This window comes from Peromyscus leucopus, chromosome 4, assembly GCF_004664715.2.
Source record: "Peromyscus leucopus breed LL Stock chromosome 4, UCI_PerLeu_2.1, whole genome shotgun sequence".
Classification (NCBI taxonomy): Eukaryota; Metazoa; Chordata; class Mammalia; order Rodentia; family Cricetidae; genus Peromyscus; species Peromyscus leucopus.
In genome coordinates, this window is record NC_051066.1 from 121,939,502 (window position 1) to 121,954,036 (window position 14,535).

The 14,535-nt window shown below is 43.2% G+C and overlaps 1 protein-coding gene across 1 annotated transcript in view; it reads left to right on the forward strand.

Annotated features, from left to right (window-relative positions):
* Rin2 (Ras and Rab interactor 2) overlaps positions 1-14,535 on the forward strand; it is a 219,938-nt gene that overhangs the window by 32,616 nt on the left and 172,787 nt on the right. The window lies entirely within an intron of this gene.

Here is a 14,535-nt window from a genome sequence, read left to right on the forward strand (position 1 = left end):
GCCTCCCGAGTGCTGGGATTAAAGGTGTGTGCCACTGCCACACGATGGGAAATTCTATTGTTGAATGCAGTAAATGGCATTTTTATTATTTTAGCATTTAAAACTCTGAATTGGAATAGAAATATGGTCTTTGCCTAGATCCAGATCTCTTCTCAAAACGTATAGAAAAATTACCCTAATAAGAAAGCAAATACAGTAATTACTTACATACTCGCTAAGAAACAGAATTCTACAAACTTCAGATTTACTGTACAAGGTGAAGACAGTGGTCTTGAGGAAGGGGACTCTGGGAGAGATGGAGGGTGCTAGGGACACTTGTCTCTGGAGACTTAATGATGTTGGAAAGTCAACAAAAGAAATAAAATTGAGGATCTTACAGAAAGCAAAGGGAATCACAGCAGAGGACAGCCCTGAGAGCAGACCCAGCCTAAAGAAACGACACAATTTTAACACTAGAGGGCGTATTTGAATCAGGAAACCCAGTTAGTCACCCAAGTACTGCCCTTGCTTGCACCCGCTCTAACTAGTGGTCTAGAAAAGGAAACACAGTGCAAACCCAGAAAATAGAGAGCATGCAAGCAGAGCTACAGCCTGAAGAAAAAGGAGCTTAAGAGTCCAAGCATTTCCCATCATAAATATCATAAATGTTCTCATTGCCTCATAGATGCGTGAGTGTGCATGCACACGCGTATGCATGTGCACACACACACACAACCAATCAGTTAATTAGTCTTTTTTTTTTTTTTAAAGTGAGGGTGGAGAGGTGACTCAGTGGTTAAGTGCTTTTCTAGAGAACCCAGGTTTGATTCCCAGCACCAAAGGAGCAGTCCCCAACTATCTGTAACTCCAGTTTCAGGGTATCCAAGGTCCTCTTCTGTCCTCTGCAGGTACCAGGCATGCACATGATGCACAGACATATATGCAGGCAAAACATTCATACACATAAATAATGATGCTGATTCTGATGACATACATGCAGGCAAAGCATTAATACACATAATGATGATGGTGGTGGTGGTGATGGTGATGCTGCTGATAATAGCTTTTAAAAGAAAAGAAAAATGAGAGTGTCCTTGCATGCAGCACTTTGCAACCTTTTTAAACTTTAGACTGCGAGGAAGATAGTATTTTTCCAACAAAGTTAAAAACCAGCAGCACACATTTAGCTTATGTGCTCTCCAGGCTACCATCCCATCATGATAAAAAAAAAAAAAGGTATATCCATTCCCCTCAACCTTGTGTGGCTTCGTGTCTCACTTGTACCCACTAGAATGGGACAGAAATTTTGCCACATTTCTGAGGATTGTTGCTCAAATCTAAGATGGTCTTATAATAAAAAACCCAGAGCCAGATATCAGGAGGGAAAGCTGAAAGATCAGAGAAGCAGAGCAGCCAGCCACTGGTTCTTACCCTTGCAGAAATCCTCAGCCTAAAGAGAGTGAGTTCCTGTTTCCTCGCGCCTTATATACCTTTTTCTGCCCAGACATCACTTCCTGGGATTAAAGGCATGTGTGCTTCCCAAGCAAAGGCATGAGATCTCAAGTGCTAGGATTAAAGGTATGTGCCACCACTGCCTGGCTCTGTTTTCAGTGTGGCCTTGAACCCACAGAGATCTAGAAAGATCTCTGCCTCCTGAGTGATAGGATTAAGGGTGTGTGCCACCACTGCCTGACCTTTATGTCTAATCTTGTGGCTGGCTCTGTCCTCTGATCCTCAGGCATGTTTATTAGGGTACACGATATATCACCACAGAGGATAAACTGGAAAGGAAAAGATCATGTGATGCCTATTTTGCTTTCTGCTTCATTCTTCCTGGGTCTGTGAGCTGCATCATCTAAGCAGATAGGCTGTTCTGAGGCTACCATGCTATGAGGAAGGCTAAATTAGCCAGAGAGACCAATGATAAAGCCCCAGAACCACATGGAGACATGACCTACTACTCCAGGCCAGCTGCCCGGCCACACCTCCTCCCATCCCCCAGCCTTAGATCCCGGCTCCAGCTACCATCTGGCCGCAGCCTCATTTGATACTCTCAGCCAGAACAGCTCTGCCAAATTCTTCTGGAATTCCAGACCCTCAGAAACCATGGCAATGAGAAAATGAGTATTGTTTGAAGCCACCGAGCCTTGTGGTCTTATTACACAACAATGGATACTTAGGATGAATACATCCTTAAGTAATAACAATGAATTCCAGAGAAAAACAGCAGCTTGCTTCACTGCTTTTCATGTTGGGTTTTGTTTTGGACACTTTTCTAAGAAGCTGACAGTCGGGAACGTGGTTTTTGAGAAGAATTGTGTCCCTCTGAGAGTCAGCTCATAAACTAACCTTTCCCATGGAGAAGAATTGAGATATTTTTAGACGCCGTCCTTTTCCTTTTGTCTTTCTGTTTTGTAGCTCGGAAGCTGTAACTCTCCCTGGCTTTTGGCAAAAGCTGTGGGGGCAGACTGTTAGGACTGTCTCCTTTGTCCTTGGATGGGACAGAGCTGAGAGGATGCAGGGATTCACAGTGCGTTGCACAGAGGTGTGAAACTGCTGTTTGTTTTTTCAGACTGGATGTGAGATTTACTACTGAACATAATTTGGTGGGGTATAGGAGAGTATAGTGGAAGCCCTCGGGGAGACAGGGCCTGCCACTTGCCCAGGGGACCACAGTTGAGAACATCTTTTGACTCCATGGCTATCAGGAATGAGCTACTTTTTAGCTACCTTGCCTTCAAATTCATCTGCCTTAAACTTAGTGAAGCCCCACTTCTTTGAGATGTGGAGCTTCTGGTGGCCAGGGGAACTGAACTTGGTTCTAGGCGGGACCTTAATCACACGTTCTTTTTTCTGCAGCTCGGTACAGATGGACCTGATGACCAGGTGGGTGCGAACCTTGGCCACTGTGCACTGGTGCTCTTTGTCTGGAGCCTAGACTGGGGACAGCACTGAGATCAGGGACATGAATAGCTGCCAGGAAATTGTCTTGAAGGTCCCTTCAGGTAACAGGCTGTGTACGTGCCCAAGGAGGCTGCTGTTTGCCACCATTGCACACCAGGTCTCCATGGAGCGTTTTATTTTTTAAGTTAGTGTTACAACTGAAAATGAAAGTTCACCTCAGTTGTGTGAAACAAGAGAGAAAATTGTAAGGGATTCATGAAATCTCATGCAAAATAATCACCCATTTTACAAAACAGAGTTGGAGAATTAAGAACTGCTCCCCTCCCAAGGGTTTCTGATGAAGCCCAGCACTGTGTAGCTCCCAGCAACCAAGCATATCTAACAGCTTAAGGTACAAGAAAGAGAAGTAACTTCACAGGAAGCACTAGTGTAAGGTTTCACTCTTCCTAGTACGGAGTCTAATGCTACGGAGCTAGAGTCTGTTTTCATTTCTCTTCCTGTTGCTGGGATAAAATGTCCAACAAAAGCAACTTCAGGGAGCGAGGGTTTGCTCTGGCTCATAGTTCAAGGGTGTAGTCGATCATGGCGGGAGTCAAGGCAGAGAGCTTGAAGGAGTTTGTCACGGCACGTCCACCGTCAGAAAGCAGAGAGAAGAGAGTGGATGCTACTGCTGGGTACCTTCTCCATTGCAGCCCAGGATGCCAGCCAAGAAAGGGGGACACCCGTGGTGGGTGGATCTTTTCACCTCAATTAATGCAATCAAGATATTCCTCCACAGACACAGAGACCCCATCTCTCAGGAGATTCTAGACTTGGTCAAGTTGACAGATAACGATAACCATCACAACCCTACACTTTGTCCACTTGACACTCAAACACATCATTTTTAAGCTATACTCTTCCATCCCTTGTCCCCGTAGTTGCCTGATTGTGTTATAATAGAAAATGTATTTAGTACAACTTTAAAATCCCCATAGTCTTCAACAATTCCAGTACTTTAAAAGTCCAACGTCTCTTACCCATGAGCTCCTATAAAATAAAAAGCAAGTTGCATGCTTCCAATACATTGACAGCACAGAGTGAAAATTCCTATTCCAAAAGGGAGGAATCAGGGCACAGCAAAGAAAGGCTAGACCAAAGCCAGATCAAAATCCAGCAGGGAAACCATTAAACCCTGTAGCTCAGAATCCAGCATCTGGGGTCCATAATGCAATAAACTGGGCTTCAAAGGTTTGGCCAGCTCCGCTCCCGCCACCTGCAACACACACAGTCTCCTTCTTAAGCCAGCTCCACTCCATGCCTGCAGCTTTACTCAATGGGCATCCCATGGTCCTGGCGTCTCTAATATCCGGTGGTCTCCATTGCACCTTAGACTTTGGCTTCATTCAGTGTCTTCCAAAAGGCTCCTTCTGGGATCCCAACCCTGCCATACAGTGTCTGGCCCTAGTTTCTCTCTGCATCCATGAGCAGAATTCCATGACACCCTTAAACTTGTATTTCCAATGCCTAACACCAGTACCACGTGGGCAATGCTGCCAAGTTTTGCTGCCAGCTTTAGATGCCACTCAGCCCCCTTGGGTATGAGCTGAATCAGCATCCGTGTGCTAATCCTGGGGAAACACTTGTCTTTGAGGATCAGAGAACCCCTTGGACTTGGCCTTTTTCATTTAAGTGGATTTGGATCTTCGGAGGATGGAGCCTCCACTGGGTAGAGTTTTGCCCTCATACAGGAGGCCAGTGACACTAACCACTTTAGTGGTTACAGTCCCTTTCTCAGCACCCGCCTGACTGCTCTCCTGGCTTCAATTTACCTCTGCTAAACGAGTTAGTCTGTTACTTTTAAATTCAACTTGGCTCTTGTTTTAAGGACACACAGGCATAATTAAACGAGATTCTTGATCAAAATATCATGTGAATGGCCCTGATCTGAGTTCCTGATAGAGTCCTTGCTCACCTGTGAACAATGATGAACACTTGTTATAAAGCTAGATAATTATGACTGTCTCATCAGAACAAAGGTAAAAAAAACAAATACATGTAGCAGAATTCAGAGTCCGGAAGTAGATGTACAAGATATGTAGTCACTTGGTTTGTTGCAGAGGCCACACCACAGTGTAATTGAGGAAGGAAAGTCTTTCCCACAGCTGAAGCTAACTGAGCAGACAGTCTAATAGGAAGAAAAAACTCATGGCAGATCATGGACTTGTTAAGACTAAAATGAGCAGATACACATGAATGTCTGTGACATTTTCACTTGAGATCTGATGTTAATATACTTCAGTAAAGCTTCCTATTCTTGTTTTTGCTGTCTCAATCTTTCACCTGGCTTCCTAGTCCTTTCTGAAGTGTCCATCTCTACTCTTCCTTCCTCTTGTTTTACTCAATATCCTATCTGCAGTCCACTTATTTCCTCACACGCCCCCCTGCATCTTGGGACATCTTACCAGGTTTGACCTGTCTGCTCTCTGAAAAGGTCCTCTCACTGCCTCTCCATGTCTCCGATCTGTTTTCTCCTGTAGGGTCACAAGAGTGACAGGACATTTGACTGTTTCCATGTCCTCACCATACACTTCCATCCCACCTGTAACATCCTCTGGGACTGAGACCCAGTCTGTACCTCAATCTTTGATGAGAAAGTGCTGACCCAGGATTCCTCACCTTGAAGTCTCAAGTCCCCGACCTCTGGTTGCAGCCTCTTGGTTCCAGGTCACCCTCTTCATGTTTCATCCCAAGTATAATTCCATTTCGCTGACAAAGGAAGCGTTTTATTTTTCTTGATTTTGAAGCAAACCATTTGAGTAGCCATCAGATCTGTTTCTCTAAATATGGCCGCATGTTTTGTTTCTGTACACTTCTGGATAGGTGCCAATTTTATCATATTCTTATTAAGTGTGGTACCCTGAATTTCTGAACAGAAGGCCCAAGAGTGACCTGGCTTCTCTAGACCTCTAGTTTCCTCATTGTTCACATTCTGTTTTCCAGATATGGCATTATCTATTTGTCTCTGGTAATTCCACAGCCATCTTCTGGGTTCCTCAGTCTAGATCTACCGTGGAACCTCACAGTCAGCTCATTCATGAATGTAGTGATTGCACACACTGACACCAGGGCCCCTAGCCTTAATGAGGCTAGTAGGTCAGAGCGCCTGTATCTCATATATCTAGATCCCAGGCATTCTGAACTCGGAAGGGTTGGATGTTTCCCTTTTCTTCCTTATCTGTTTGAGAATGTGAGTTTTAGTAGTTCAGCACAGAATTGCCCATTTATTTCTGTTAATTTTGCAGCCAGTGTTAGATTTTCCAAGTTAGACTCAACTTGCTCCAAATGTCATAATCATCCCCGTGCCCCACTCTCCTAACTTCTTCATGCTCCACCTGATAACCGTATCTGACTCCCTTCCTCACGTCTGGCATAGTTGGGCATAGATCCTTCCTCTAGTTTGAGTCCATCGTTGCCCAGTTTAGGCCCCTGTGGTCTGACCTAAGTGTCTCTTCTGCTCCTGCACCCGGCCCTTATCAGATTGTCAACCCTTATCAGATTGTCGCTGGCTACTGTGGGTTTGCCTGATAAATAGCAATCATTTGCCCAGTCCTTATCTGACTTGCCTTTCCCTGATAATCCCCAGTTTTCTGGGGCTGACTAGAATTCTACAGTACTTTTGTTTTATTACATCCTCTTGTAGCCAACCTGTTCTGTCTACACTAAAGTGCCTTTCCCCACCACATCCCAACTAAAGCAGTACACACCTTTTGCAGCCCTGGGAAGATGGTCCATGTCTAAAACAGGACTCCCTTTCTGTTCTTGTACTGTCCAGCTTAGACTTGGAACAGTCAACAGGTATTGGCTAAATTGAGTAAACAAATTTCTTGTCCCATTTCTTTACTTGTAAAGATGGAATTAGGAATTATTGAAAAATCTCTAAGAGCCAGAAATAGTGGCACATGCCTTTAATGCCAGGACTTGGGAGGCAGGGGCAGGCTGATCTCTGTGAGTTGGAGGCCAGCCTGGTCTACATAGTGAGTTCCAGGACAGCCAAAGCTATATAGTGAGACCCTGTCTCAAAAACAAACAAACAAATGAAAAGAAAACTACCTATGTTATGTAAGCATTTGTAGAAGTATTGATTATTCTTGAATAGGTTAACACAAAAACACAGTCCTCACATCAAAGAAAATGAGAGATAGGTTTTTTCAAGAGCCAACATGAATGGCCATGTCCCAGGAACACAGATTTAAATTAGCCCAAATGTTGTGTTCCAACATGGGAAGACTTTCATGCAGTTTCTAGTAACAGAAAAAAACCTCAATCAAGATACATTAAAAAATATATAGGTAGAGGGGCTGGAGAGATGGCTCAGAGGGTAAGAGTACTTACTGCAGAGGATCTGGGTTTGATTCCCAGCACCTACATGGTAGCTTACAACCATCTGTGACTCCTACTCTAGAGGATCTGACACCCTCTTCTGGCCTCCTTGCGCATTGCCTGTACACAGACATACATGCAGGCAAAACACCCATCATATAAAATAAAAAATGAAAATATATAAATTTTAAAAAAAGTTGATGGAACTGGATGTGATGATGGACATTTTTGATCCCACCACTCAGGAGACAGGCAGGCAGACTGTGAGTTCAAGGCTAACCTGGTCTACATAATGAGATCCAGTCCAGTCAGGGATACACAGTGAGACCATGTATTTAGAAACTGGTATGAACAGTTAGGTTATAGCAATAGAAAAAAGGGAGAACCTCTGTTTATAAGCCTCTGATGTATCTAATGACATTTGTAGCCTTTAGGTTTGTGGAAGCTAGGGATCTGCTTGTACATTTCAAAGAGATTTTTCCCTGACAGTCACAAAAATGTTAGGTAACTCTTTGGGCCACCAGTACAACGAAGTTTCTTTATTCTGTTACACTCTATCCATTTCACACAGTAGCTAAGGGATAAAGAGTCTTCTAAAGTTGACAGAAATGTTCATTTTCAGAATTATCCCCAACTGTTCTCTTTGTTCCCGCTGTAACATTGAAAAGGAAAATGCATTTCCTTCCATTCTTCCTTGTCTGCTTTCTTCTAGAGTTATGGCCAGAGATATTGACAAGGTCAAGTTGACAAGGTCAAGTGGACAGTTTGAGCTAGAAGAGGAAGCACCCAGGAAAGGTCTTTGGAGGAGGAGCATACAGGAATGTTCTTTATAACATGCCCGCTTGGCATGCTTGCTTTTTATGTCCCACCTGTCGGCAGCTAACTCAACCCCAAGTTGAACAGCAAAAGTCTAGTTTTAAAAGGTGTGGAGAGGGCCAGCAAAATGGGTAAAGTCACTTACTACAAAGCCTGAGGGCCTGAGTTTGATCCCGTGGGCTTACTTAGTGGAAGGAGAGTTTTCCTCAGACCTCCACATGCATGCCTCTACCTGTGTGTGTGCGTGCAACCAACCAATGAACCCACATTAAAAAATAAAAATGTAAAAGTATGGAGCGGTCCAAGCATGGGGGCTCACATCTATCCCAAGTTTGATTCCATTTTGAGTGATCTGGGAAGCTCAGGTCAGTCAGGGCTTTATTGTGGGGACCTGTCTGAAAAACAAAACAAAACAAAAAAAAGATAGGGAGAGCAGCGTTCAATTATGAAACATGTTTTAGCATATTTTACATCAATCAAATATTGGCTGAAGCCTTAGAGTGTGACTCCCTGAGACTTTAAATAAGAATAGATCCCATCACATTTTGCAGTGGTAAAAATGCATCATGCTGAGTAACACACACTGAGGAAAGTACGCAGACTAAGATCTGGGAACACAGGGCAACGAAGGCTCAAAGGAGTAGAGATGGATGCGGCTAGGGAAGGACAGTAGACTTGGGAACGGTGGCAAGGGCCGCTATAGGAGACAGAGGTGGGACCAAGGTGACCGATTTAGCAAAGAACATCTGGGTTTTGCTGCCAACCAGCTCCTGGGATTGTTCAGGGCTCACATTTTCCAGCTGTAGAGCAGTGACAGGAGACTGTGAGTTCCTCGGCTACAGGGTTCCTTTGAGAGAAAAGGGTTCATCTCTAATAAAGGATGAATAGGATGGTAATGGAAGGTGGCGGCAGAGGGCAAGGTGTCCCGGGTAGAAGAGCACACCTCTGTATGTGTGCCATGCATCTAGAATGTATGTGTTTGGAATACACCATTGTAGTGGGAGGGGGGTATGGTGTGTGTGTGTGGTCAGGAAATAGCATTATATCCACGTGTTTGAGTGTGTTTCTGAGTGTGTGTGTGTGTGTGTGTGTGTGTGTGTGTGTGTGTGTGTGTGTCTGTTAAAAATGTAGCAAATACCCTGGTCCATCCAAGGAGGACTGAGGTCCAGAAAAGTTTTGAGAATGATTACAGAGCAGGAGTGACACTGTCTAATAGTAATACAGTGTAAAGGACATATGCAAATTTACGCTTTTTATAGTCCCGTGCTAAAAAGTTAAATAGATACATAGTTTTTATTTATTTATTTATTTATTTATTTATTTTTGAACAATTTTCTATGTACTTTTGTTTTAACTATTGTACCAGCTGCTCGAACTACAGATCCGCTCTTGTAAGTCTGATTAAAGTTTCAAGAGATACATAGTTTTGATAAATCTTTAAGACAGAATTTCAAGGTATTTCAGCTTGATCATTATGAACATATATTGTTGAAGTAATCCATGGTTTTGTTTTGTTTTTTAATTAAGTCTTTAAAATACATAAATTTTCTACTCACTGTATATTGCTATTTGGTCATGCAAAAGTTCAAGTGACCTGCCACGCTATAGCATACAAATATTGTGAGTCAGCTTAAAGTATTAAAAGAAATACAAAAATGCAAAAAAAAAAAAAAAAAAAAAGTTCAAGTGACCAAAAGCCACCTAGGGCTACTGGCTGTCATAGTGTGCAGTCCAGCTACAAAGGGTCTTAACTCTTGAAGCAGTTACTAGTTTTTCTTTGAATATTACTTTTCCTCTTTAGTCTTTGGCCCAGAGATAAGTGGTGCTGTAGTATGGATTTTGAAAGTCTCAAGGGCCCAGAGACCCCCAGGGTGGCATGTTTGGAGGCAGTAGAATCTGTGGGAAGTGAGGTCTTTTTTTGTTTGTTTGTTTTTCGAGACAGGGTTTTTCTGTGTAGATTCGCGCCTCTCCTGGAACTCACTTGGTAGCCCAGCTGGCCTCAAACTCACAGAGATCCACTTGCCTTTGCCACCCAAGTGCTGGGATTAAAGGCGTGTGTCACCACTGCCTGGCAGGAAGTGAGGTCTATTGAGAGGTCCTTAGGTCACTAGGGTGTATCCTTAGAGGTTAGGGACACTGGTCCCCTCCTTTTATTCTCCACAGTGAGTTATATGGCCACCTGATCATGACTGAAGCTCCAAAACTGTCAGCCAAGAGTTTTCTAAATTGGTTATCTTGGGAATTTGTTATAGTATAGCAGTTCTCAACCTGGGGGTCCAATGAACCTTTCACAGGGGTCTCCTAAGACCATTGGAAAACACGAATTTACTTTACAAGTCATAACAGTAGCAAAATTACAGTTATAAAATAGCAACAAAAATAATTTTATGGTTGGGGGTCACCACAACATGAGGAACTGTATTAAAGGGTTGCAGCATTAGGAAGGTTGAGAACCACTGTTACAGTAACAGAAAACAAAGGGCTGGAGATATGGCTCCGTGGTTAAGAGGGCTGGCTGCTCTCCCAGGGGACCTCGGTTTGATTCCCAGCACCCACATGGTGGCTTCCAACAACCATCTGTAACTCACGTTTTAGGGGATCCAATACCCTCTTCTGGCCTCCCAAGTCACCACATACATGTATGTGGTGCACAGACATATGTGCAGGCAAAATACCCATTTACATAAAATAAAATAAAATAAAGGTTAAATTTAAACAAAAAAAAGAAAAGTACCTCTTTCTAATACAATTAATTCAAATGAACAAACAAGCAAACAAAACTAGAAAATGAAAGACAGGGAAAAAGGAAGTGTAAGAGGCTGTCTTTCACAGCAAGAAAAAGCTTCAAAGATGGAGGGAGCTCATGTAACATCCCTTAACCCTTGCAAATACTCAGAATCTTGTGGCAAAAAAAACAAAACAAAACCTGTTTCTTCCTGTTTAATTCCACACTTCTTAATTAAGTGTATGGAAAAATACTGTAATCCTTCTTAAACACAAGAGTCTAGATTTTGTAAGAAAAGCTGTGGGAAAGGCTAAAAAGGCTAGATTCGCCTCCCAAATGGTAGTTGCTATAGATTTTCTAGGAACTGCATACTGGTAATTGGTAATGAGTGGATCGTTAAAATTTTATTTATTTACTTATTTACTTACTGGTTTTGTTTTGTTTTGAGACAGGGTTTCTCTGTGTAGCTCTGGCTGTCCTGGAACTTGCTCTGTAGACCAGGCTGGGTTCAAACTCAGAAATCAGCCTGCCTCTGCCTCTGAGTGCTGGAATTAAAGGCGAGTGCCTCCACTGCCCAGCAAGAGTGAATAGATTCTAAGACTGAGCCAGTACCAAAGATTTGGTCCACCCATGAAGATGCCATGGGCAGTGTTTGGTACCAACAGAAACTTAGATACACAAAGGTAGAACCTTCCTAACTTTACTTTTTGTAGGAAAATATCAGGGAAACCAGTTGTCTTAATCCATTCTCTGTTGCTAATCACAAAACAGAGTATCCTAGTTGGAGTGTGTGTGTGTGTGTGTGTGTGTGTGTGTGTGTGTGTGTATTTTAAAGGAGGTTTATTGAACTCATGCTTCTAGGAACTGGAAAGTCCAGGAGTCTGGTGCTAGCATCTGGCTGGTGTCTGGTTGGAGCATTTTTACTTCATTGTAACCTGGTGGAGGGTATCCATGCTGAGTCAGCAGCTGTGGCAGAGAGAACTTCTTTAGAACAAAGCCAGTCTGCTTGATAATCCATGAATGGAGCCTCTCAGTACAAAATCACAACCCAAAGGTCCCACCTCTGAATACTTTTGCTTTAGAAGCTAAATGTGCAATATCTGAAGTTTTAGGGGCACATTCAAACCATGTCAATAATACACCCCAAACCACAGTTGATGGCAGTACACCCATAGTCAGTGTGTATGGGGTGTGATAAAAGAGTTGTTAGATACTTCCCCAAGAAGGTTTCTCAAAATCACTGATCCTGTTGTCTGCATTCTGCCAGTTAATCACATTCAATGGGGGGAACAACATGGTATAACCTTTTAGGTGACTTTGTCAGAATACATGGGGAAATAAGCAACAACCTTGATTTCCGGATTAGCTACAACTGTGTTGAAAAACAAAACCTGGTTGGTATCTTATCCTCTTCAACTTGCTTTTACCTTTAGGATGTTGTTGTTTTGGGTCCTAGGAATTGAACCCAAGGCCTTGCACATGCTAGGCAAGTGTCATTCCACTGAGCTACATTCCCAGCTCCCTTTTTACTTCCTATTTTGAGACAGGGTATCACTAAGTTACCCACGCTGGCTTTACATTTGTTTTGTAGCCCAAGCTAGTCTTGAACTCAAGATCTTCTTGCTTCAGCATCCTAAGTGGCTAGGATTATGGGGCTGTGCCACCAGACCTGGCTACTTTATGAGTTTTAATTTATATATTTCTTTAGAAGTAAGTGAAGGTTTCCTATGAGAATCACAACACAGAATTTCCCACAGTGCACACTACCTAATAGACAACATTTCTTTATCTAACATGTAGTTGTGATTAGGAAAATGCTCTCTAATCCCATAAAGTTGGCTTTCCTACATTTAGAAATTAAACTAAAAGTTAAAAGAACTTAAAATCTTGAAGTCATAGACAGCCATTAGACAATTTCACATGTGTTGAGGAACCCATGTAAGTAGGGAAGAAGTGTTTGTTCCTTTTGAGAACACGGCTTTGTTCAAGTTCGGTAACAAATTACCACAGCTGCCCTTTGCTGAGAAAATGCTGGGACACTACCCAGAAGGGCCAGGCCACTTTCCCAAGTTGTTCCAGCTGCTTCCCCTTGCCTCATAGGAGCCACAGGCAACCTGTTTCTCATTTCAGTGGACAGTCTGGTTTTTTTTCTACAAAGGTCTATTTTAAGTGACTGGTGCTTTGTATTTCTGTATAAAATTTTACAGCATGTCATACCTCTTCAGTGTAAATTCAGTTTGGTGTTTCTACTTTCAATACTTTGGTTTTGGCTACTTCAATCATGGTGGTTTTCAATGTCAGGTACCTTTGGAAGCTGTCTAGTAACATTTTACCTGATGGATCATCCTCCCCACCCCCTGCCCTGGGTCCTCAAAAGACTGTTTGAAATCCTTCTGCATGATCTCACCATGGTATTCATGTAAATTGGGTCACGAGGAACAGTATTTAATTCTCTGTGGTGCCCATGGGGAAAAGATGTTGGAAGCCTAGAACTACAGGGTGTGTGTTGTGAGGGCTCCATGCTAGACTGTAGTGAACTATTAGACACCCCAGTGACAGCCAGCCTCCTCCTCTGAGAGCCATGTGCTCCTTCCGTCACCTCCCCTAGAGTGCCATTTTATTAAATCCAAATGACAAACGTGTGCCAGAATTCTAAAACTGGGACAAAAGGGCCTGATGCAAAGACCTGTCTCATGATCCATTTGGTGGTCCTCAGACAACCGATGACACGGGCCCTGAACAGCACCCAGGGAGGTGGCGGCATCACTAAGGAAAGTGATGAGCTCTAGGTGTGAGGATCTACAGGGGAGCCATTTGAGTGCAGTACCCAAGGAGTCCAGAAGAGGGTGTTAGATCTGATGGAGTTATAGACAGTTGTGAGCTGCCTGATAAGGTGCTGGGATCTGAGCTCAGGCCCCCTGCAGGTACTCTTGACCACTCTATTCCAGCCCCTGAAGTAAGTTTTGATTTCCAGGGTAATCTTTAATAATTTATTGAAGTATATTCTGGAGACTGAGAAGATGTCTTGGTATAGTGGTACATACCCTTGTAACCCCAGTGCTGCAGGGAGGAGACAGGCGTGTCCCCAGGGCTCGTTGACTAGCCAGTCTAATTGACAGGCTCTAGGTCCAGTGAAAAGATCTGTTTCAACGAAAAGGTAGAGAGCCATAGAGGAGGATACCCAAGGTCAATCTCTGGCCTCCACAAATGCACTTAAAGGTAAACACACCTGTATACTCACATGTGCGTCACACACACGATCATATTCTGGGTCGTTTGAAGCACTCTTATTAAGTGTGGCACATGGGTGAAGATGAGCATGAGCATAGCATGGTTTTAAATAAAAGTGAAGGAGGTATGAGAAAGTGTGTGACTGGTGGTATTTCATGAAGTATTTGTTTCTGTCTTATACATGTGGACATTGGTAGAGATCATGATGGAAGATACATGTACTACTGTGGGTGGAAATCAGGTGAGTATGGAGTTCATTAATCACAAGGTGATGGATTCTCAGCCTCCACTGTATGCAGAATGGTATGAAGGGCTTTGAAGGCAGGACTGCACGGGTGTCCCTGTGTAGGTATGAAGGATGGATGGATGTGATACCTACATTGAAGTAAAGAGCCAGTATGAGGTCAGATAGAGGGCCTGTTGGAGAAATGGGACAGTGAAAGAGTATGAAAGTGTAAAGGCATAGGAATGAACCAACCTTGGTGAGTCGTCCTAAGACGGTGATGAGCAAGGGGAAT